Source organism: Crocuta crocuta, unplaced genomic scaffold, assembly GCF_008692635.1.
Source record: "Crocuta crocuta isolate KB4526 unplaced genomic scaffold, BGI_CrCroc_1.0 scaffold97, whole genome shotgun sequence".
Classification (NCBI taxonomy): domain Eukaryota; kingdom Metazoa; phylum Chordata; class Mammalia; order Carnivora; family Hyaenidae; genus Crocuta; species Crocuta crocuta.
The window spans coordinates 5,353,145-5,378,306 of record NW_027531999.1 but is presented as its reverse complement, the minus strand read 5'-3'; the positions used below and the strand labels follow the sequence as shown (position 1 = coordinate 5,378,306).

The 25,162-nt window shown below is 40.1% G+C and overlaps 1 long non-coding RNA gene across 3 annotated transcripts in view; it reads left to right on the top strand.

Annotated features, from left to right (window-relative positions):
• LOC144240821 (uncharacterized) overlaps positions 1-25,162 on the top strand; it is a 67,825-nt gene that overhangs the window by 8,117 nt on the left and 34,546 nt on the right. For all 3 annotated transcript variants that reach the window (XR_013337861.1, XR_013337859.1, XR_013337860.1), the window contains exon 2: positions 615-795. This is a non-coding gene — a long non-coding RNA (uncharacterized LOC144240821). The remainder of the gene's footprint in view (positions 1-614; positions 796-25,162) is intronic.

Here is a 25,162-nt window from a genome sequence, read left to right as displayed (position 1 = left end):
AAGCTGAATAAAAGGTTATAGAAATTTTATATTGTATTTCATACCATCGTTGCAACTTTTTTGTTAATCTGGAACGATTTCAAAAGAAAAATTGAAAAAAATGTATATTAAAAAGAAAGAAAAGCCATTTCAAACCCCTTCCATCTGTGGTTACAAAATTTTGCTTTTATTTTTGAGAGCAAGAGAGACAGTAGAAGCAGGGGAGGAGTAGAGAGAGAGGAAGACACAGAATACGAAGCAGGCTTCAGCCTTCCAGCTGTCAGTACAGAGCCTGATGCAGGATTCAAACTCATGAACTGTGAGATCGTGACCTGAGCCAAAGTCAGACACTTAAGTGACTGAGCCCCCAAAATTTTGTTTTAAAGGGACAACTTAACTCTCTCAAAATAAGAGGATATTTTCTTCTCAAAATAAAGATGTTAAAAACATTCTGCTTTATGAAAAGGTAAAAAATATACATAGAAAGATATTATATGTATTATATATATCCTCACATTTTCATAGGATATGATCCAGGTAGTGACGTATTTTTTTCTATGAATAAACTCCTTGTGGTTGGACCCCAATGGTCATTGAGTGTCTTACAGTCTAATTTTACGTATATGTTGTTCTAGGCAATAGATCAAGGAGTTCTATTTCTGCCCAAGTCATTAGAGGTCATTGAACAGTAAAGAAGAGTTGGCCCACATGTAACGAGTACTTAACGTGCAACTCTGAAGTTTTCTTCTCGATTTTAAAGAGGAAGGTGGAGAAATGAAGAACAGGATAAAGGCCTGAAATCCCTTCTCCAGAAAGGTGAGGGCAATTTGGCCAACTCTAAGAATCTTCGGTACTCTACACTTACTTCCTATTCTGAGTCTCAAATTATGCTGAAGCTCTTTCGTTTCTTAAAATATATGTATTTACAACAAGTAGCTAATTATGATGAAAGCTTTTTAAATTCATTTTAATGAAATGTTTTGCTTTAGAGAATTCAAGTGATAACACAGCAAGTCCCCAGATTTTACCACCAGAGGGCATAAGACATTAAGAAATAGGGCAAATAAATAAAAAATAAAGCACACTGGCTTCTGAGACTCTCTGATTTTGCGGTTTGAAATCTCTAACTACTTCCAGAAATAAACTTATTCAGAAGACAAGGTATGTGCAAATGAGGACAGGAAGAGATTAGGAGGGAAAAATTTATTTTTTTTAAGAATGAAATTCTCAACCTTGTTCTCAGAAGTGCTCACCTACATTCATTTATTAATTACACTATTGATTCAGGTTAAACACTCCACTCAACATTGAAATAGGTTGGCAGTAATAAATTGCGATGTTTTCTCTCCTGGTGATGTTTAAGAAAAATGTTGGCTGGCTAATGCAATCCAATTTAGGAAATGAGGGGTGAGCTAGTCCAGAATCAATGAGGCCAAGGTCTCGGAGTTCAGTTTGTGTTTGGAACAGTGGACATCTCTCTAAATCAGGTCCACTCCCTCACTCTGACCAGTGGATGCACACTGCGGGTCACACAGGGTATGGAGAGAGAGAGTCCATATGTACAGACACCAGCCCAGCCCTGCACTGGAGAACCGAATCAAAATGAGTGTTCATCCTACTGATGTGAGGTTGAGGAGATCTCCGTATGTATGTATGGTATTTTGATCTTGAAGTTAGAAATTACTTGGAGTAAAACAATTTAAATTTTCCTATTCCTCCTACCATCATTCCCCCAACTCTCCCTTTCCTATTTCTATTTCCTTTCCCACCTAAGCCCCAACCCCCTCCTTTTTTTCCCCTTTGATTGATTACATACATGGAAAAGGTGAGGAGTTTTCATTTTAATGGTTTAAAAATTATTTCAGTCCTGCCAATAGCTTTTGCTGAAACAATGTGAATGGGCAGGTGAGAGGAGCCTTGGACTTGGACCCAACTGGTCTATCCCTATCCTCTGCATGAGGTGGCACCTTACTCAGTCATTATACTGAGGTCATTTCCTCCACAGTGCATGAAAATGCCTACTGTTCATTTCATAGATGAGGAACTTTGAGAGAAACCGTGCATGTCAGTTGGAATCAATAGGATATTTCTATATCCCAAACCATCCGTGTTGGTCTGAGGATGATCATGACTAACACTGCATTTGTATAGCTGGAAATACCAGTGCACCACATCTTCCTCCCATGAGGCTTCCAAATCTAGTAAAAGTAAACTAGAGAGCTGAGACAATTACCTTGACAATTTAGGCAAAAACTTCTCGATATAAGAGCTCAGGGTCAGGAAGGATTGTGTGCATTTATTTGTTTATTTGGAATTTATATGGAATACTTATATTGTTCACACATATTTATATTGTGTGCATTATTTGCAATTTATATGGAATACTTATTTATATTGTTCTCACATATTTGAGATAATTGCAATGTTGCTTTTTTACTTTTTCAAAAATAGTCCCAAAATGCATTGTCTAAAATACAGTAAAGTCTATTTTTTTGTTAATAGGGTTCATTATTTCATTTCTACTCTATCACCTTCAGCTCTCTAATCAGTCATAAGATTTTGTTTACTTCTGTAGATTTGAGGGTTTTTGAGCCCTAGCTCTAACTGATACACGGAAATCATCTGTTGAATCTGCCAATTCTGACTGTTATTACTGCTGTGATACCTTTAAGAGCCAAATTCCTTTTGGAGCACCTGGGTGGCTCAGTCAGTTGAGCATCTAACTTCGGCTCAGGTCATAATCTCATAGTTCAGGAGTTAGAGCCCGCACTGGGCTCTGTGTTGGAGCCTGCTTCGTATTGTGTCCCTCTCTCTCTCTCTGCTGCTCCTCTGCTTGCACCTTCTCTCACAAATGAACATTTAAAAAAAAAAAAAAACTTACATAAAGAGCCAAATTTTTCTTTAATGGAATTGAGTGGAGTTTTCAAAAACAAAACCTGCCTCATTACATTTTGGCCCACCCAGGACCCGCTGCTCAGTGTGAGCCCATGGAAATTAATCCTATTCTTCTGCTTTAAACATCTAACCTCTGAGTCCATAATGGAAATGACACAGAGAAAAAGACCATACCATGAGCTTAATAGAGGTCACTTTCCCATCCCCAGTCACTCTGTGGTCTGCCCACGTGCCCCTCAGGCATCCCGTATCACACCCTTTCCTGGACTCAGGTCAGATGGGTTTTTTCCCCTTTCTCCAACTTGAATGCCACCTTTGCTCCAGTGCTTACAGAGTTCTATTGTTTTGGGAATCTCCAAGGCTAAGTTAGTTTATAGGTAGCAACTGTTTGTAGGGCAGCAAAGTTTTGCTGACATCCAAGAACAAAATGTCAGATACTGGATCTACCTGGAGAGAACCTTGCCCTAAGGATCCAGATGGAGTTTGAAGGTGCACCCCTCACACCTAGGTAGGCTTCAATACATCCCTCAGGTAGCAGGGCTGGAAACTCCAAATACTACCTACATATATGAAGAATATGCAGCTTCTTTATTTTCTATCACAGTTTAATACTCCTTCATAAACATCACCTCACTGGGTACCAGGGGATAGAAAACACTTTTTTAAAGTTGCCAATATTATTATTCTGGTCTCTTCTCGTTTTAAATGGATTCTTCTTTTTAACTTCCCCTCTCTTCCTCTGCTCTTTCCAAAATGGGGAGGAGGGGGCTGATGTGATCACATGGCAGCAAAGGTCAAGGCATGACAAAGCCCTCTAGATCCTCAGTGAATGGTTTGGTCCCCTCCGAGCTGATGGGTCACTGGGTCTAGAAGGGTCTTTTGAACATTTTCCCGGCACATACTCTGGTCCTGACCATTTGTCCCTGGAGTGTCTTCTCCACTGCAGTTCTTTGTGCATCCTCAGGCCTCTGCCAACTCTCTGGTCTTCTAAGCACCAACACATTCACTCAGTGAGGCCTACAGGAATTTTTAGAACCCCCAGGAGTCAAAGTTCTGCCTCATCTATTTAGCAACTTGGCAAGACCCAGTTATTCAATCACTTCACATGTTGGCAAAGAGCCTTTGCCAGAATTTCAAGCAGTAATGGGGGGAAATGGGACTCTTCTGAGCAGGATGCATATACTGAAAACCTGAGTCCCTGATTCTCCTTTCTTGCTTAGCAGTCAACAGCATAGAAGGGAAAACCTCCTATTACCTGTAAGGAATTGCTTTTTAGATCTTCTTTGTATACCCTCTTTTTATGTCCTTTCTGAGGTGGTATTTTGTAAGTCGCTTTTTCTAAAGCCATAGCACTGGACAGGTTGCAGAGAGAGAAGCTAGTTGATCCACAAGGAAAGATGCATCTGGAGAGATTCCAAAAATATTCTCCCTGTCACACCTAACTTGTACATAAGCTTCAGTTTCCCCAGCAAAAGAAAAAATTATATATAGAGAGAGAGACAGACAGACAGAGACAGAGACAGAAAGACAGAGAGAGAGAAAGACAAAGAGAGAGAAAATAATACCTGGACCCACCCTCCAGGGATGATGAGCTTGGTTTCCCTCTTGAAATCCACCTGGGTAAAAAGTCCAGGAAGTAGAATTTTATAGACATCCATATCATAGAGGGTTTGTAACAGCATGTGACAGATACACACACATGGAACCATTCTCCACTTGTATCTTCCCTCTGTTTGGAAATGTCCTTCAACCTGTGTTAGGCTCAAACAGCAAGATGCTGATTAAAATTTTAATGTAGTTACAAGCCTAATGAGTTGGCTTTTCTTAAGGATTCAAAAACCTTAACAACAAAACTTACAAACGCAAGAACCATTGAAAGACAATTACTTATTCATTCAGTAAATATTTTGTGAGCATCTACTATGTGACAAGTATTGTCTTGGGTTCTTGCATACATCAGTGATCAAAATAGACCCAAATATCCACAACAGAACAAAGGAGGCAGGAGGAAGCTTTTGGAGATGATGTGTAAGTTTATAGCATTGATTGTGGCAATGGTTTCACAGGTATATACTTTCCTCCAAACACATCAAACACATCAATTTGTATAGCTACACTTTTTTGTATATCAATCATACATCAATATAGTGGTTTAAACCCTATGATTCTTAACCTCATGTTTGACAAGAATGGAAAAGGGTGAGAAAAAGTAGGCAGATGATAATATATTAAAAGTATACATATATAAACAATATTGTACATTAGGAGCAGACAAGCAGGTTAATAGGAAAAGTAGAATGCAAATTACTACAATGATAGTTATTGTTGTACCCTCGTTCAGCATATTAAAAATTATTGGCTCACTTATTCATATTTCTCAGTTAGTTTAGACCTTCCAGTGTTAAGGTAACTTTTAACCAACAGGGAAAGAAATACAGTCTCAGACCACAAACGTTACAGTTTCCAGGTTATGATCAATTAATCCTTAGTCAGGACCTGGGCCCTGGTTGACATTTCCAGAGTGATTTAAACTAATCCAGTAGCCATTTTTTGCCTTCCCTGCCTGCCCCCCTCCCTCTTTCTAGAGTCACAGGGCATTTATCTTGTCAGTGGGTCTTTTCAAGACCACATCTTTCACACAATTTTGGGTTTTGGCCATTTGTCACGTTTTCCTGAAATGATACATTCTTAAAGGTTAACTTGGCCTGCGATACATACTGTTTTCCTTTCATTATTATAATGAATTTTGGCATGATTTGTTAGCATTATGATCAATTTATGATCATATGTTAGTATCTCTTGATAATTAGTACAATCATCCAAGAAGCTTTGTTTCCTAGAAGATGAAGACTGAGTTTAATTCTGGGTAATGTGGCGAATCTATCTCCTTTCAACCCTCAATTTCTACACGTTTTCCTACACTTCTGGTCACAATCTTTCTTATTCTTGGCATGCTTCTTACTTTTTCATAACTCCTGGTATTACTCATAATTCTCTTTACCTTGCTTACATACAGGAAAAATATGTATCTAAGTTTAATAAAGGAGCATATATCCAATAAAAGAAACAGAACACTCACCTATGTCAATACCACCATTCTCTTACAATCAATAAAAATTGAGCACATCTAATGATGTTCAACCTTATTTCACATCACAATGTCTTTTGTGAACTTTACCTGTTCCCATTTTGATTATCATTATTGATTCATGGAATCATGAACTTAACTTGTTTATGACTAATCATTTTTTAATGCTCAAATGGTTTGAGTTAGATAGTGGAACTACCTCCAAACTTACTCCATTGTCCTTTCAACATTATTCTGGGTATGTTTAAAGCATCCCTGCATTCACACAAGAATTAAATGTTTACCTAGTCTTTAAAGAGCTCTGGCTCCTTTTAGGGGAGAGTTAGAAAAGAACAAAGTCCCGGACATTAAAGAGCATGTTTGACATTTATTTCTCAACCTCTTTAGTGACAGAACATGTTAAGAGTCCACATGTATATTTTTAGTTTAACTTTGATTTCCTAAATCCATTTTATTTTCTTCTAAAGTATTTTTTTCTATAACATACTTAAATCCAGAATGAGATAGGACCCTTCAGAAGGGGCTCAGATCAGTATTATTCCCCCATTCCACCCTCCAGCTGAACCTAGAACTCAAATCCTTTTTCTGCAGCTTTTTTATTTTGGCTTGGAAATAGGGGAAAGTTTCAAAAAAGAAATAACAAGAGAGCCAGGTCTTGAAGAACCAGCAAATATACCAGCAGATTGGTAGTTGCTGGGGGTGGGGTGGGGAGATATAAAAGATACTCCAGATAAAACTGACCATATATACATAGGCACATCATGTGCAGTGATCCAAGGCATGAGGGACATGGGATAGAATGATGGGAGGAAAAGGCAGTGAGATGAGAGATAAGGGCAACATACTAAGTTTGGTTAGTGCAGGAGGGATCTTAGTTTGCCACATTAAGTTAAGTAGTTTGATTTTTATCCAATGGGTGATCATAGGACAAAAGTAACTAGGTGAGTTTAAGGAACGTTCTGGAAAACTAGTCAAAGTAAATTTATAATAAATTCAAAAAAGTTATTTATACCATCCACCTTCAGTGATAAAAAAGTTCTAGAAAAGGGTTAAAGAGGGAAATTTTTATGTATAAAACTTTTAACAAATTCTTGATATTTTTGTAAGCTGAGGTTAATTAATCAGTTCTTTTTAAAAATTTTTTAGGGGCGCCTGGGTANGGAGCAGAGAGAGAGGGAGACACAGAATCAGAAGCAGGCTTCAGGCTCTGAGCAGTCAGCACAGAGCCCAACAAGGGGCTCAAACCAATAGACCATGAGATCATGACCTGAGCTGAAGTCAGATGCTTTACCAACTGAGCCACCCGGGCACCCTATGAATCAGTTCTAATGGAGATATCATCTTCTAAGACAGTACTTCTCCATCCATTTTCTTCACCCACAGAAGAAGGGATCAGACATTGTGCCATTGTGATAGGCAGATTTCTAAAATGGTCCCTGTGATCTATGCCCTTGGTGTTACATGCATGATTGAATTCCATTTTTGATCAGGTACATTATAAGGCAAGAGTGGAAGGATTTTGCAGACATAATTAAGATGCCAAATTAGTGGCGCCTAGGTTGCTCAATCCATTATGTGTCTGAGTCTTGATTTGGGCTCAGGTCATGACATCACAGTCGTGAGATCAAGCTCTGCATGCGGCTATCTGATAAGCATGGAGCCTGCTTGGGATTCTCTCTCTTTCTCACTTTCTGCCCCTCCTCCACTCACATCCATGCAGGAGCCTACACACTTGTCTACTCTTTCTCTCAAGATAAACATTTTTGAAAAAGATCCCAAATTAGTTGACACATTCATCAAAAGTGGGATTACCCTGAGTAAACCTGACTTACTTAGTTGGAAGCCCTTTAAAAAGGATCTTGGACTTCAATGAAGTCAAAGTGATTCTCCTCCTGGCCTTGAAGAAGCAAGCTTCCAAGATAAGTCCTACAGCTATAAGGAAATGAATTATGCCAACAATTACACGAACTCAGAAAAGGAATTTGAAACTTAGATGAAACCCATGACCTGGCCAATACCTTGACTATAAGTATTGTGATACCCTAAACAAAGACCCAGCTAAGCCAAATCTGGATGCCTGATCCATGGAAACTGTAAGATAATAAGTGTATACTGTTTGAAGATCTGAAGTTTCTTTTATGTAATTTGTTATGAAGCAATAGAAAGCTAATATACTTGTAGAATAGAAGGAAAGGAAATTCACATAGAATCAATACTTACCTATTAAAATAGGCTATGTGGATATAGTTAAAGGCTACATGGGTTCATATCCCAACACTGCCATTGACTTGCCATGTAATTTGGGCATCTTTCTTCATGCTTACATGTCTTGATGTCCTCATTTAGGAAAGGAGGATAAACATAGGGCTTAACCTCATAGGATCATTTTGAGGATTAAAGGACTTAATTTATGCAAAGTCCCTACAAGAGCACCTGGCATGCAATAAGCACACTATAAAACATTAGTTATCTTTATATGATGCTTCTCTACTAATTATCAATGAATCTAGATATAGCAAAGGCTTTCTTCATGCACACCCCTCTTAACTAAGAGTATATCCTATTACAAATATTCAAGGCATCTGATAACAAGATCAAATATCACTGCATTGAGTTTCCATAGTCAATTTCAGTCAAAAAAAAGTTAAATAAAGGATAACATAATATAAGGATAAACTTAACCAAAGAGGTAAAAGATCTGTACTCTGAAAATTACAGAAAGCTTATGAAAGAAATTGAAGATACAAAGAAATGGAAACACATTCCATGGTCATGGATTGGAAGTATAAATATTATTAAAATGTTGATACTGCCCAAAGCAATCTACATATCCAATGCAATCCTTATCAAAATAAGACCAGCATTCTTCACAGAGCTAGAACAATCCTAAAATTTTTATGGAACCACAAAAGACCCCAAATAGCCAAAGTAATATTGAAAAAGAAAGCCAAAGCCAGAGGCATCACAATTCAGGACTTTAAGTTGTATTACAAAGCTGTAATCATCAAGACAGAATGGTATTGGCACAAAAACATACACATAGATCAATGGAATACAGAATCCAGAAAGGGACCCACAAATATATGGCCAACTAATTTTCAACAAAGCAAGAAAAAGTATCCAATGGAACAAAAGACCATCTCTTTAACAAATGGTGCTGGAAGAATTGGACAGCAACATGTGTTAGAGTGAAACTGGACCACTTTCTTAAGCCATACACAAAAACAAATTCAAAATTGACTAAATACCTAAGTGTGAGATGGACTAAAGACCTAAATGTGAGATAGGAACCCATCAAAATCCTACAGGAGGAAACAGACAGCAGCCTCTTTGACATCAGCCACAGCAAATTCTAATTTGACATGTCTCTGCAGGTAAGGGAAATAAAAGCAAAGATAAACTATTAAGTTCTTATGAAAATAAAAAGCTTTTGTACAGTGAAGGAAACAAAAAACTAAAAGGCAACTGATGGAATGGGAGAAGATATTTGCAAATGACCTGTCTGATAAAGGGTTAGTATCCAAAACCTATAAAGAACTTACCAAACTCAACACCCAAAAAACAAATAATCCAGTGAAGAGATGTGCAGAAGACATGAATAGACATTTTTCTAAAGATGACATCCAGATGGCTAACAGACATGAAAAAATGCTCAACATCACCCATCATCAGGGAAATACTAATCAAAACCAAATTAAGATACCACCTCACACCCATAAGAATGGCTAAAATTAATAACTAAGGAAACCATAGATGTTGCTGAGGATGTATAGAAAGGTGAACCCTTTTGCACTGCTGGTTGGAATGCAGCCACTCTGGAAAAAAGAATGGAGTTTCCTCAAAAAATTAAAAATAGAACTACCATATGACCCAGCAATTTCACTACTAGGAATTTATCCAAAGGACACAGGAAACTGATTCAAAGGGGCGAATGCACCCTAATGTTTATAGCAGTGTATCAACAATAGCCAAATTATGTAAAGAGCCCAAATGTCCATCGACTGATGGACAAAGAAGATATGGTGTGGGTATGTATATGTGTGTATATGTGTATCTACATACATACATATGTGGGTATATATACATATATATACAGACCATGGAATACTCTTTGGTAATGAAAAAGAATGAAATCTTGCCATTTGCAACATGGATGGAACTAGAGGGCATTATGCTAAGCAAAATAAGTCAGAGAAAGACAGATACCATATGATTTCACACGTATGTGGAATTAGAGAAACTCAACAGATGAACATAGGGAAAGGCAAGGAAAAATAAGATAAAAACAGGAAGGGAGACAAACCATGAGAGACTCCTGGATACAGACAGCACATTGAGGGTTGCTGGAGGAGAGAGAGAGGAGAGGTTGCTGAAGGGATGGGTTGAATGGGCGATGGGCATTAAGAGGGCACTTTCCAGGATGAGCACTGGGTGTCATACGTAGAAGATGAATCACTGGCTTCTACTCCTGAGGCCAAGACTATACTGTATGTTAATTTACTTGAATTTTAATTAAGATAAGAAGAAGAATATAAGCAGACTATAAAAATAGCTAGGGGAGGCCTTACCATATCTGGAACTCTTAATGCTCCCCCAAGACTTGGAGATCCGTTTCAGTGTCAAAGTAATCACCAAAACACAAAAATAGCTACTGAGTTCTTGTGTTGTAACCGCTGTATGTCATTTGCAAGGAATTGTACAATGCAAGTATTCTATACCTATACAGTAAAATTGAAGGAGAATACTTTGGGGAAATCTACTTAGCTATGGTAGATAGAAAGCTATGGTAGATAGGTAGGTGGATGAATGGATGGACAGACAGATGGAAGGATGGAAAGACTGAAGGAAACAGATGACCTAAAATCTTGATCATGACAAGATACATCTTAAATTCCCTAGGTCAAATGGACTGAATTTTAAATAAGATATCAAAAGAATATGTGAAACTTTTTCTGAATCAGTAAAAACTGTTGGCCTATAACTTCTTTTAAAATTCAGACATAATTGAAATTGGAAAAACCTTTCCCCAAGATATACAACTAAAAGGACTTAGCAAGGTAAGGGGAAAGAAGTCAGTTGTGGAATGATGTATATAACCGTCAAACACCAGTTACATCAGAATTACTCAGGAGACTAAATTTTAAAGAATTATAGATACTTAAGCTTCATCCCAAAAATTCTAACCCAGGAGGTCTGGAGATCAGAAAACATAGCAGGAAACTATATTTTTCACTATATCTGTGGAGATGAGGCAGGCTGTAGCAACAAACAGATTCCAAAGTGTCAGCCGATGAACACAATAGAAATTAATTTCTTGCTCATAAAATGGTTTAAAGGGAGATTGCTATAGGGAGGTTCCTCTCCATACAGTCATTCAGTAACTAAGACCCTTTCCATCTTGTAGTCTCCTCCAAACCTTAAAGTTTAATTGCTTTTTTGCTTCCATCTGACAGAGGGAGAAATAGCATGAAGGAGCACATGTGGGAAGTTTTAACGGACCAGACTGAAAGTTGCATGAACTTTCCCTTTGCTCTTATTCTGTTAAGGAAAAGTCAGTCACATGGCCAGTAGGAAGAAGTGGATTTCAGTGAACAGAAAGCAGTCTGTGCCATAAGCACACCTGTGATTTGGATGCGCAAATGGTACATGGTTGAAAATTTACAGAAGAAAATATAACTTTTGAGTCAAAATAATCTAGTTTCCAAACTTAGCTACTTGACAGTTGTCTGATCTTAGGCAAAATATTTCCCCTTTCTGTGTCTTAATCTTAACAGTTCTGCATCTTTTAAATGAGGATTTGAAAATCCTACAATTTAAGATTCTTAGGAGACTGAAATGAGAGATGTCCAAACTCATTACAATTTATTCAATGAGTTATGAATATGTCATTCTTGCTGTATTGTTGGTTTGGGAAGACAAAGAAGCAAGATGTTCTATTATTTGAACTAAGAAATCAAATGTATCAGCATCAGAATAATTATTCCAACTGAATTACTGGATTGAGAACATTTTAAAAGGTAGAATCTTCACACAATAGAAGTTCATTTCTTGCTCTTGTAAAAGTTCTTGAGCAAGTGTTCACATTAGCAAGCATCTTTCTTCCATGCAATAATTCAGAGATCCAGTCTTTGTCCATCTGGTGGTTTTCCCAGTCCCTAGGTCTTTATCATCATTTTATCCAGTATGTAGAGATTAACCATGGAAGCAATAGGTGATGCGGATAAGGTGATGCGGTTTGAGCTACAAATTAGGTGTCTCAATAGAATATTTGAAGCCCACAGAGAGAAAAGTTACTCTAATTTTAAAATAAAATGAAAGCAATCTTAAAATATTAAGGAATTGAAAATGTTGGTAGTATAGCTCTAGAGCGGGAGAGTCACAATAATCTAGTTATCACATATTTTGATTCGGGTTGTTTGAGATATTTTTAGATTTAACTTTTGCCACATATAATTGTGTGCCACCAGGGGCACCTGGGTGGCTCAGTCAGTTGAGAGCCTGACTTCAGCTCAGGTCACGATCTTACGGTTTGTGAGTTTGAGCCCCACATCGGGCTCTGTGCTGACAGTGTGGAAACTGCATGGGATTCTCTCCTCCTCTATTTCTGCCCCTCCCCCACCGTCTCTCAAAAATAAATAAACTTGAAAGTTTAAAAAAAAAATAGGTACAGTGCACATTTAAGAAATTCCATGAACACCCAGGTCCAGCACTGGGCCTGAGCTTTGCACTGCTTATCCTCTGATACAAGTGACACTATCATTGATTAGCTGAATTCTGTATAATTGAAAGGAGTAATTTACAGAGTGGTTCTGAAATCTGGATTACTGTGAGGATGCGGTCTAATCAATGCAGTTATCAAGAGTCGAGAACAGCCCTTGTTCAGTATTTCCCAGAGTTGAGCTATATACAGACTTCTTTCACAGAAAACTAATTTTCACTAAGCCACAAGAATATTTCCATGGTTTCCCATCTTCAGATTCCAACCTGAGGAATATATCCTTTGGTTAAGGTTGTATTTGCTCAAAAGAACAAAATATGGCCCTGCATGCATCATCTTGGTTTCTTCATATTCTGATTTCCATGATTTCAAATCCCACTTCCTGTACCCCCTCAGCACACTCACACACTTTTTGTGCTGTCCTCTCCAACAAGCATCTCAGAACACATCCCTGTTCATCTGATCGCCTTGATTCTACCCATTTACCTCTTAGGCTTTGTTCTAGTTTGATGAACTCTTGCTGACCTGATAAACCTATCAGAACATGTGCCCTCTACCCCACATGCTTTAGTCACAATAGGGAGTCCATGTTCTCACTTCAGTACGTTTCCCTGCTTCTAAGTTCTTACTTTGGCTGGACTCCATATTAGAGAAGGGGGACAAAGGACACTCAGGGTACCGTCCATGTGTCAAGCCTCACGGCATCATTTATTGCCCTGGTGTCCTTAGGAAAATACTGGAGCCTTTCAGCTTCCTTTCCCACCTCTGCAAAATGGGAACGGTAACAATTTCCTAGGCTCAGATAAAAGCCCCTTGTTATTTAGGTTCTTACTATGTGCCTGCTTATATGGAAGTATTAAATGTATTATCTCATTTAATCCTATGCCATTCCCTTTCTTAGTATCGTGTCCACATTTTTAGATTAAAAAAATTGAGGCAAAGAAAGGGTAAGCGAGTCCATCAACCTCGGAGCCTTAGTTTCCAGTTGATATCAACCCAGTTCACTTACTTGCTTCTGAAAGTACAGTAACAACAGAAGTTATGACTAGAAGCACATTTACAATAAATAGCATAATCTCGCTGTGTGTGCTCACTAGAGCAGCACTCCTGTGGTGGTTCTTTGCCACACCAGCCCACTTTACCAAAAGTCAGGCAACACAAACATAAATTTGACCTAGTTTAATCAAAATGTGGGCTGTGGTTCAATTATTTGACAATTGGTTACTAGGAATTTAAAGTGTCTAACCACCACTATAAATGCAGTCTTTCTCTTGTGGTCTCTCTCAGAAACTAACATTGCCATTTCTCACTGCCATGTATACCATGTAGCTCCTCCCAAATAACCTGCAAATGCAGAGGGAGCTGTATCCTCACAGATCGCATATTTCAGGGGGTGGATTTAAAAAGGCATCACGTGATGGATCTTGAGACGACATTCCAGCCAATCTCCAAATCCCAAATGTTAGCGTTTATGTGTATTGTCTGCAGGGTAGCAGTGGTGGCATGGGAGCCTTGATCCTCATCAATAATAGTCTCTATTGTCTACTTCCCATTTAATGAGCAGTCAACCCCAAGTGGAGAGGAAGGCAGACTGAACTCAGCAGTGGTGGTGGTGTCAAAAGGATGGTCAGACCACAGCAAGCTGACACCCACCGGCTGTTCCCTCCGCTACCAGTACCATGGGCCTGAAGTGCAAGGATCAGAGGTGGCCTGACCTTGTGGGAGCCAAGACTCACCCCTGCCCTGCTGGCTACACCCCAGCTCAGTCTACAAGGCAAGAAGAGTTCTGAATAATAGACAAAGATTATACACCAGACTCCAATGCAAGAGTGAGCAGTTCCTGTTTAGGTCACAGGCCTCCTTCAGTTACTCTGGAAGGTTAAAACAAGCAATCTGTTTTGTGTTTAGAAAGGTCTGATGTTCCTTTATGTGGGGGTGTTCACTTTATAAGAAAAAGAAAAAAAAGCCAGCCTCCTGCTGTCAGCACTGTAGTGTGGAAATGTAGCACATCCTACTCTGACATTTCTTTTCTGCCTCCTGAGCCCCACTCGTTAGATTGTGGTTTCTAGGCTGTTTTGCTTTTTATTTCTTTCTAATTGGTTTTACTCTTCATGCCAAGTGTCTCAAGTCACATTAACTAAAGATGTAACATTTTTGAAGTAACAGGGAAAGCTGGGATCAGCCTCCTGCTGGGACAGGACGGATGGGTTTACAGAAGCTTTGCCTCATGTGAGGCCCTCTTGCTGATATTCCCAGAGTGGTGGGTATTGCTAGCATTGCCCCCTACCTCCATGGCTCCCATTCCCTAACGCCAACAGGTTAAAATCACTGCCTTCTACTGACCTCTCAGGGAACGCTGGAATCTTATCCAGACTTCCCAGACTTATCTTTTCCAACCCTTGCAGCAATGACTTTGCTGGGAGTGCCCAACATAGGAGGCTTTGAAGCTTTAACAATGGTCATGTCTACTTGGCAATTACCTCTGCTTGGGACCCTAAGCAGTTTGCATAACCATAAAGGTGTGAGAGAAATTGATATTTTTGGAAATGTTAGATGTTCCATGTCAATGCTTAAGAAAAAATTGCTGTATCTATGTCAGTCTTCTCAAGCAAATAGCATTGCTTGACTCATTTACCAAGTATTTACCTCTTGCCTGCTTTGAATGCATCACCACCATAAGAGAATAAAAACAATGCAGAACAACAGTGGCCAAGGCACTTGACATAACTTAATGCTTCCCAACCTATTGCTATTTGTAGTCCCATTTTACAAGGGAGGAAACTGAGGCCAGGAGAGGTAAAAACCTTTGCCCAACATCACACAGGACTGTCTGGCTCCAGAGTCCACACCATAACCACCATGCTAGGCTGGCTCCATAATCTCCCAGAGTTAGAACACTCTTAATTTTTTTTAATGTTTATTTTGAGAGAGAGAGAGAGAGAGAAAGAGAAAGAGAGAGTAAGGGTGGAGAGGGCCAGAGAGAGGGGGGGAAGAGAGAATCCCAAGCAGGTTTTGTACTGCCAACACAGAGCCCAGCATAGGGCTCAATACCATAAGTGAGGAGATCATGACTGAGCCAAAATACAGAGGTGGACACTTAGCCAACTGAGCCACCCAAGTACCTCAGCACACCCTTGATTCTAAGGCAGGGCATCAATCTTGAATTATTGTTTTGTTCTACACTAATGAACTGTTTGGAAGGACCCAGAAGGAAACCTACTTTGCTTCTTGCTCTTCCTGAAAGGCCTGTTCTGAAAAACTAACAACAAGCCACAAGCCTCCTGCTTTTTCCTTTCAGTGCCATACTCCCAGCCTCTGGTATCAGGGCAGCCTGCTCTGTCTTGACCCAGGCACCAGCCAGAACCAACCCTAGATCTGGCCCAAACCAGATCCCCAAAGGATCACTTCACCTCAAAGCCTCAGGAGACTTTGCCCCCTCTATTATTTACAACCCTCAGCCCTCTAAACAGCATGCACCTGCACCATTGCCTTCCCAGCCTAGAGACAAGCAGGGCAGAGCAAAAGAAGGCAGTGGAAGCCATGAGCATGGCCTTCGTAGTCTGCTGTCCAAGGACAGTTTCCACCACACAGGATTTTGGTTCCAATGTCTCCATTAGAAGTCTATGGTTCTTTCTTCATCTACCTTGTAGGAGGTTAGAACAACAGCGGTCCTCTGAGAACAGCTAGAAGTTTTAAGCCCCTTAGAGGATCTACATTTTTAAAAGAAAAATAAGCAGAAGAAAAACAATCTCGGAGAATTTACTTAATTTCAGAGATGGAAGAGTTCCAAGTTGTTAGCAGTGCAGTGTCTTATCATAGGAGTGGGTTGCCATGGTATAGAGATCGGAGCCATCAGGAACCACAGAGCTGGGTGACTCATCCTCATGAATAAGGAGGCATCCAGGTGAAAGAACATAACTGAATGGAAGGCCCTCTGCATTCAAAGGAGTCACCTTGAGTCTGATACATGACAGCCATGGGACAAGTAGAGGAAAGGGGTATATGTAGATGTGTCCATCTCAACAGGGAAGTTACTATTGGGGGGTGCAAGAGGCTATGCTAAACTCAAGGAAATGCTGCCTCTACTTCTCCCTAAATAAAGGAAAGGGAAGGAATGAGAAGAACATGTAAAACTAGCTTCCTCCAGAAAGCATTTCAAAGTAAGTTATGTCAAAGCCATGGACCTAACCTGGGCCAGTGGTTAGAGGAGGCAGAAAGTCTAGATTCCCCAAGTTGGTTTAACTTGTACTAAGTCAATAAAACTCAACAAGCATATATTTATACACAACTAATAACATCTATTATCACTTCATGTACACAATTCCAGCCTATGGGTAGTTTAATTAGGAAAGACAACTAATGGCACATAGCACAGGGGGAGAAAGACTTTGCCATCAAGTAAAGGAGAAAAGCACCTACAAAGAATACAATGAAAGCTTTGCTCTTTCTGTGGGATAACTCCTTTTGGTGAGAGCTCCCTTAGGTATTTGGAAGAAACATCGTTTGGCAAAAGAGGGAGGTTAAATGGTGTGGGACAGAGAAGTGAAAACAAAATGGAAAGGAGCTATCAAGGAAGACGACGATGGTAGAAGTGGAAACACCAAGCGCTGCTCGGGACAGCCCAACCTCATTGCAACATGGACATGTTAAGCCTTTGCCTGGGATTCACTTGAAAGCCTGTGGACAGCTAAACATAAAATGGTTGTCTTTACTGGATTAGTTGATAGCACATATTTTTCACACTTAGACAAACATTTCTTTGCAATTTAGATCTTGAGAACCAGGTTCAGGGTTTGGAATTCCAGGCAAATAGCTTCCTCCCAATGTGTTGGTAGAGGAGGTAGCTGTCAAGTGAGGCACCACAGAGTTAGGGCTGCCCTGCCTTCATTGGGCAGCAGTTACATAAAGGAAGCGATTTTCTTGACCTCAGGAGTTCTCTAAGTCTTTAAAAGGTGAGTTCACAATAGGACACTCCAAGAGGGAGGTACAGTAGGTGACGGGTCACATAGATTTCTAACCATTGAAAAATCCCTCCCTTTATTTTTCATGCCAATCTATTAACATCTATAATAATGATCTGTTGAATCCAGTTTGAAAAAACAAGAAGCAGGACCATTAATTTTATGTATTAACTTGGCTGGCCACAGCATCCAAATATTTAGTCAAGCATTACTCCGGATATTTTTGTAATGATGTGTGGAAGAGATTTACATTTAAATCAGTAAACTCTAGGGGTGCTCGGGTGGCTCAGTTGGTTACGGGTCTGACTTGGACTCAGGTCATGATATCACAGTTCGTGAGTTCGAGCCCTGCTTTGGGCTCTTGTGAGTTCGAGCCCTGCTTTTGTGTGGACAGCTCAGAGCCTAGAGCCTGCTTCATATTCTGTGTCTCCCTCTCTCTCTGCCCCCCTACTCTGTCTCTCTTTCTCTCTCAAAAATAAACATTAAAAAAATGTCAGTGGACTCTAAGTAAAACAGATTGCCTTCTATGATGTAGGTGGGCCTCATCCAATCAGTTAAAGACCTAGATAGAACAAAAGGATGACCTCCCCTGGGCAAGAAGGAATTCTGCCAGTAGACTGACCTTTGGACTTCGTCCATAGCACTGGCTCTTCCTGGTTTGCCAGAAGGCTGCCTTTGCACTCCAACTGCTGCCTTTTCCTGAGCCTCCAGCTTGACAAACTTTCCTCTCAGATTTTCCATTCCCAAAGCCTCCACAATCACATGATCCAATTTCTTAAAGTGAATCTATATCTAATTTCTGTATCTATACATAAATACAGAACCCTAACACACTAAACTACTATAAATTTGGAAAATAGAATGGAGTCTTATTTCCAGGTAGTCAGGTTGTTATTCATAGTTTAAAGAGGAAGAGGAACATATATATTTTTAATGTGCCATACAAACAGATTTTGAGATAAAGGGCAGTTAAAAATCCAGGCACTGAGACTGAATATGAAACATGTCAGCACAAAGTGAATCTTAAAAGCAAAAGCACCAATATAAGAACTAAAGGATCAAAACATCAAATGAAAAAAAAAATAAATAAAATCCTGGATTCTTCCTGAGGTCTTATCTAAGGCAAGCCAGACAGACATAAAGCTTTGAGCTGACATGCAGGCAGAGGCTTCAACTCAGTCTGGCTTATGTGTTCATGCTCTAAAAGCAAAGCCACAGAAAGGGGGATTTGGGGTCACATGCTTCTGCATGATAAAGGCACAGCCAGAAAAAAACTGAAGAGAAGCCACCTGAAGCATAGAATTGGTGTTAGGTTTAGAAGGGAAAGGCCCAACACAAAATCCCAGGGTCCTTACTGATCCCACCCAGCATGAGACAAGGAGCCAGGAGCAAGTCATCCCACCCTTCTGGGCAAAGGCTTCACCTTCTTCTTACACATGCTACTTTGAAGCCTCTAAAGATATTACAGCTTCTATTAACAATTTCTAAGCATCCACAGCACAATTCTCCTTAACCATGCTTATGGTCTACCTATTACCTGACACACTGACTGTATTTATTTGATTTCTAAACTATGTGGTCTCTTAAAAATAATTTGATGTTTATACTAAAAACATAAGGCTATGCATTAAAAAGGAGTCCAAGACAAAAGTCAACAAATAAAGGAAAAAGGGAAGATTATATTCTGTTTTTTTCTTAATGTTTTATTTATTTCTAGGAGAGAGAGAGAGACAGCGTGAGCAGGGCAGGGTCAGAGAGAGAGGGAGTCACAGACTGAAACAGGCTCCAGGCTCTGAGCTGGCAGTCAGCACAGAGCCCGACGCGGGGCTCAAACCCACGAACCGCAAGATCATGACCTAAGTGAAAGTCAGACGCTTAACCGACTAAGCCACCCAGGCGCCCCAGATTATATTCTGTTTTAAGAGAAGACAATAGAAAGAATAGCTAAATTTGAAATTCAATTCAACAAGCATTTACTATGGACTTCTCCCCCAATCTAATTTCTTGACAAGCATACCACAGAGGTTAAGGGGGCTGCCATTTACTTGCTGTGACCTTGGGCCCAGTTATTTAACTGCTCTGCAACTCTTTGTCTATCCATAAAATGGAGAACGGGGGGGGGGGGGGGGAGAAAAGTTTCCCAGAAATTAGCACAACTTCAAATTACTACCTATTTCTCCTATCCCTGACCTCGTGAAAGTTTCTGAAAGAAAAGTCGAGGAGAAAGAGGGCCAACATTTATGGTGCACTGACAATATGTTAGATGAGGTAGCTTGTGAGGTGCTATCACCAAAGCTTGTGAGAAAACATTTTTATTCATACATACATAAAATTAAGTTTTAGAAACCCCAAATCTTAGATCAGAAGCTGTGAGTGAGTAACCTAAAATCTACTCTCTTATGAAGCATGGCATGGAGTGGTGCTCCACAGAGTAGGGTCCCCAGGTCAACCTGCCTTAGAATCACTCAAAATTCTTGTTCCTGGGCCTTTGAGACCTGCTTTACTTCACGGTCTTGATAGTAGCAGAATTTCAGTCTCTTGGTGATAGTGGGTTTAATAAGCCACTCACTGCCATGATTCTTCTGCATACTCAAAAGCCATTAGTGGGGCACCTTGGTGGCTCAGTCAGTTGAGTGTCCAACGTCAACTCAGATCATGATCTCACAGTTTGTGGGTTTGAGCCCCCCTTCAGGCTCTGTGCTGACAGCTTGCTCAGAGCCTGGAGCCTACATTGTGGAATCGGAGTCTCTTTCTCTCTCTACCCCTTCCCTGCTTGCTCTGTCAAAAATTAAAAAATGTTTTAAAAAAATGTAAAAAAAGAAAGAGCAATTGGTTTATCAGTTGGGAACATGGACTCTGAAGTCAGGCCTGGTCCTGGTTTTGCTATATTCTAGGGATGTTGGGCATATTACTAATCTGAGATTTTTTTTGGCACTTACCCAAAACATGGAGATAATAGAAACTCGTAAGTTTATTGCAATGATTAAGTAAATGCTTAGTGCCAAGTTCAAGGTTTGGAACTTAGTTATTATTTCCTCCACATAATATTAACTCAATTTCCTTTTTGCTTCCTCATTTTTATTTCTTTCCCATCACTTAACTGAGACAAGCCAAGCAAATATCACCAGCAGCCTCCTTGCTAAATGCAGTGACCTCTTTTCCAATGTCATGCACCTTTGAATACATTTTATTCATCACTTCTGTATCATGACTGCATTGTGTCTGTTCTGAGCCATACACTGGGCCAGGCAGAAGGTATACAATGAACGAATACTGTGAGTTCAATACCTACCCACATGGAGCTTTCAAGTTTGTGCTGGGGATATAGATTTCAATAAGTAATTATATTTATGGATATTAACAAATGGTAGTATAAAAACAGCCTGTCCTAGAAGAAAATGACAGAAGGAAGATTTTGTCAAGGAGTGTCAGGGAAGGTCTGAAACCTGAGAAGGGGCCAGGTATGAAAATAATCATTGTCACAGAAGGGACAGGAGAATATGAGAACACACTTAGGTAGAAAAGAGCTTGTCACTTTGGAGGAAGTAAATCCTCCATGTGGCTGGACAAAAGGAAGGGCAATAAGAAATAAAGTGGGAGAACAGGCATGGGCTCAGCCATGTAGAGCTCTGTAAGCCATGATTAGAGTTTGAACTGAATTCCTAGGGCAATTTGAGGCCATTGGGAGACTTTGAGCCAGAGGATGGCTGTGATGTGGATGGATTAGATGAGGGACAGAAGACAAGTTGAGAGAATAGTTGGTTTGGATAGCTTAGATTTGGGTGTTGAAAGTAGAGGTGGGCATACAAATGAAGAATTTAAGATGAAATTTTTGATGGAAAATTGAGAAAATCTGGAGATGCCTTGAATACAGTAAAATTAAAAAAAAAAAAAAAAGAAAGAAAAAGAAAGGTGCCACGAACTATTCTGAAGCTCAGGTTTGAGCAGCTGGTGGGGTAGTAGAGCCATATACCAAGAAGAGGCAGGAAGTCACTCCCTAGAGGAAATGCCATGATCTGTCCATTTGTAGAACTCTCCCTGGTGATTCTAATGGCTAGCCCTTGTTGGGAAGAGACAACCTAGAGAGGTGGTATAGAAAATAGTAGTCAAATTTAATGGTAACAATTATATCTTTCTTTGGAGGTAGTTTGCCTTGTTTAAGTCTTGTCACTTACTGGCTATTTTGCTGGGCACGTGGTTTCTTCACCTATAAAGTAAAAATACTAGAACCTGCCTCACAGGTGCCATAAGGGGATTGTCTTCTAAATCATTTAGAACACTTTCAAGCTACCGATTTTAGATCGGTTGAATAAACCAGATGCATTCACATCTCTAAGCTCTTGCCCTGCTCTTCAGTTGATGGATTCATCTCTCTTTTGTCCATGTGATAGTTTCCTATATTCTCTTCATGGATAGCTCGTCTTGACTACTCCCCCTACCACTAACGACCCCAGCCAGTCATCTGGGCCATTTTTCCTGCTTGCACAATCATAGAACTTAACACGTCATATCACAGTTATACTTATTTGCCTGTCTTCTGACTAAGACTTTGAACTCCTGGAAGTAGCTGGCCTTATATAAATTTATATCCACAGAAAATTAGTCTAATGTCATGGCTCAAAGCCCAAAATGAATTTGTTAGATTTAAAAGAATTTAGCCGAATTAAAAGCAAAAGACCCTCAAAGAATGCATCTCACAAACAAGTCTATTGTTTAATTATACGGTATCATATGGATGCAGACACAGCAAGCACCCTAAATGGCTATTTAGGCCCAACCTTAAGTCTAAACCAGTCATGCCAAACATAACACCTTTCTTATCTGCCTCTCACCTCCGCTTTGTTCTTCCTGAGCAATGTGGGGCCCATGCCTTTCTGTAGAACAGAAGAAGGGGGTAGAGGAGTGAGGATGAAAACATACTCCTACAACTTTACAAAACTTTCCTTCACCCCTAAATGGGGGAGAGAAGGTAGAGAGAACTGCTAATGTACGTGCCAGAACAAGCACGCTCAAGTTGCTTTGAGTTCTTTCTTACCACGTGGCCTGGTGTATACAGTCCAAGCACCCGTAGGCAAAAACCAACATTAACGTTGGAGTGAGCCACTCTGGAACAAGCTTTGTAGTAGGACTGGTGTTTTTGCCATGTTCTCGTAGGGAAGTTCAGCTTGGTCTCTTTCATGCTAATGCTTCTGGAATTTTCAAACCCCAGGAAGTATGTGTGACATGCTGGCTGTGCATTTCAAACCAAAATAATTCCAGAATTTGGTCTCTCTCATGTTCAGGTTGCTGGAGACTTCAATCTCCAGACATTATGCAGGCAGATACTCGTCATGCACTTTAAAATAATTTGATCAAGGGTTTGAATTTCTGAGGGAAAAGATGGAAACGTTTTCACTCTATCCCTTAATCTCAAGGCAAATGGGAAGAGCAGGACGCAGTTTGACAGTATAAGCAAACAGTTTTTCGCACCAAACAGTCCCGTGTCCAAATCCTGACTCATTCACTTCTCAGTTCTATTCTCGTTAGAGTTAATAAAGTAGCTAACACTTAAATGTGTTAACCACATCATGCTATGTTTTATGTGATTTATATGTAGTGACTTATTTTAATCTTAAGATAAAACCATGAGGAAGATACGATCATATTTTTAAAATTTTTTTTAATGTTGATTTTTGAGAGAAGAAAGCTGTCAACACAGGGACTGATGTGGGGCTCCAACACACGGACCACGAGATCATGACCTAAGCCGAAGTTAGACGCCCACTGGACAGCCACCCAGGCGCCCCAACACTACTATCCCATTTTACAAGGAAGACAGCAGAGTCACAGAAAGGTTTAGTAACCGTACAAGCTAGTTAACAGCAGAGCCAGGATTCAAACCCAGGCAGTGTAACTCTAAATCCATGTAGTCTCCAGGTACCTGAGCCTGTCTCCACTGCGTTTCCCTGCCCCCAGCTGCCTCAGGAGCACATCACACTTTCAGAACCTCAGTTTCCCTGTCTGTAAAGAGGGACTAATGAGGTCAACTGCAGCGAGGCCTGAAGGAGATCATGTAAATCGAACCCTAGACACAAAAGGGGCACCCATACTAGGTCATGTGCCTTTAGTTTTCAACTTGTATGCTCATAACATTGTCAGAATTCTAGATAAGTTCTAATCCAAGTCAGAATCTACAGGGCCTATGAACAGCTAATGTAATGCATGGAAAGGACAAATTGGAGGCTTTAAAGTGTACTTTCCCAAAACTTGTATTAATTTAGAAGGCAGACAGTCTCTGAAGCCAACTATCTCAATACCTCTAAATAAACTTTGGCCTTTACTGACAGAAGCCCACCAATGGGTAACAACGAGCCAGAGATACGAGTCAAAAGCTTGGAGAGCCCAGAGGGAGACCAATTATTTAGGGTTGGAAGGGCCAGTTAGAAAAGTCCTTGAAGCATGGTCAGAACATTTCTAGGGGGGGAAAAAAAAAGGCCAATGTCTTGAGAGGAAGTATATGATCAATGGCACTGAGGTGTGAGAACTCCCCACGCACAGTGTTAGAGTGAGCGAGGACTGAACAGCAGCAAGAGTGAAGGAGGCCTGGGAAACTTGCCTGGGAAGAGGCAGGCCTTGAATGTCACGTGATAGAACGTGGGCTTGACTCTGTGTCCTAGGAGCCATCAAGGGTTTTTTTTTAAAGGAGAGGACATCATCAGAACTGTGCTTTAGTGAGACACATTGTGTAGTGTTGTGTGTGATTTAAGGTGAAGAGCACAAACCTCAGGGAGACCGAGTTTGAGGTAGAGTACAAAAGAATATTTGATTTTCTTTGTCAATATATTAAGATATACACCAAAATACACCAATATCTTAAAATCTTGAGAGAAGGGCCGAAAGTTACCGGTCACTGGACTACAAGTGGAAATACAACATTACAACTCCTAAGGAGGACTAAACTTAAAAATCATCATTGTTAGCAAACTGCCACATGAAATTTCAGATGTAAGAAGAAATGTAATTGTAGAGTTACGCACATATTTCCACCAGAGAACGGAATCTTGACAAAGCGTGTGACGTAAGCAAAGAAGTAAACAAAATGTTCAAAGCTCAAGAAGTGCCTTTACTTTTCACCAATAACGGCCAATGTTGTTTTCTTCGAATCAGCTTTCACATGCCCTTGAAGTGAGGCAGATAGTGTTGTGGAAAACTCAACTTTTGAGATCGCGACAAAAACTGCAACTCTACATGAGAAAACTGCTGTTGTGTCTAAGTGACAAGTTCCTGAACTTTTGACCCACACACCCAAGAAAGTGGAGTGAAAGAATCCTTCATAAGAATCAAACAAGAGTTGTAGAAAAGAGCACATCACTTCCCCACCAGACATACTGGACATTAGGGGCATGGGAGCAGGATGATTTACTGTGTTGTCCACACTGACCAGGGATTCTCCCACGCCATCCCACACGAAATACCATTTCTTCAAGGTCCCTCTCCAGACTCTCCTTTTAAGTGGTATGTCCCCTATTAAATATCTTTCCC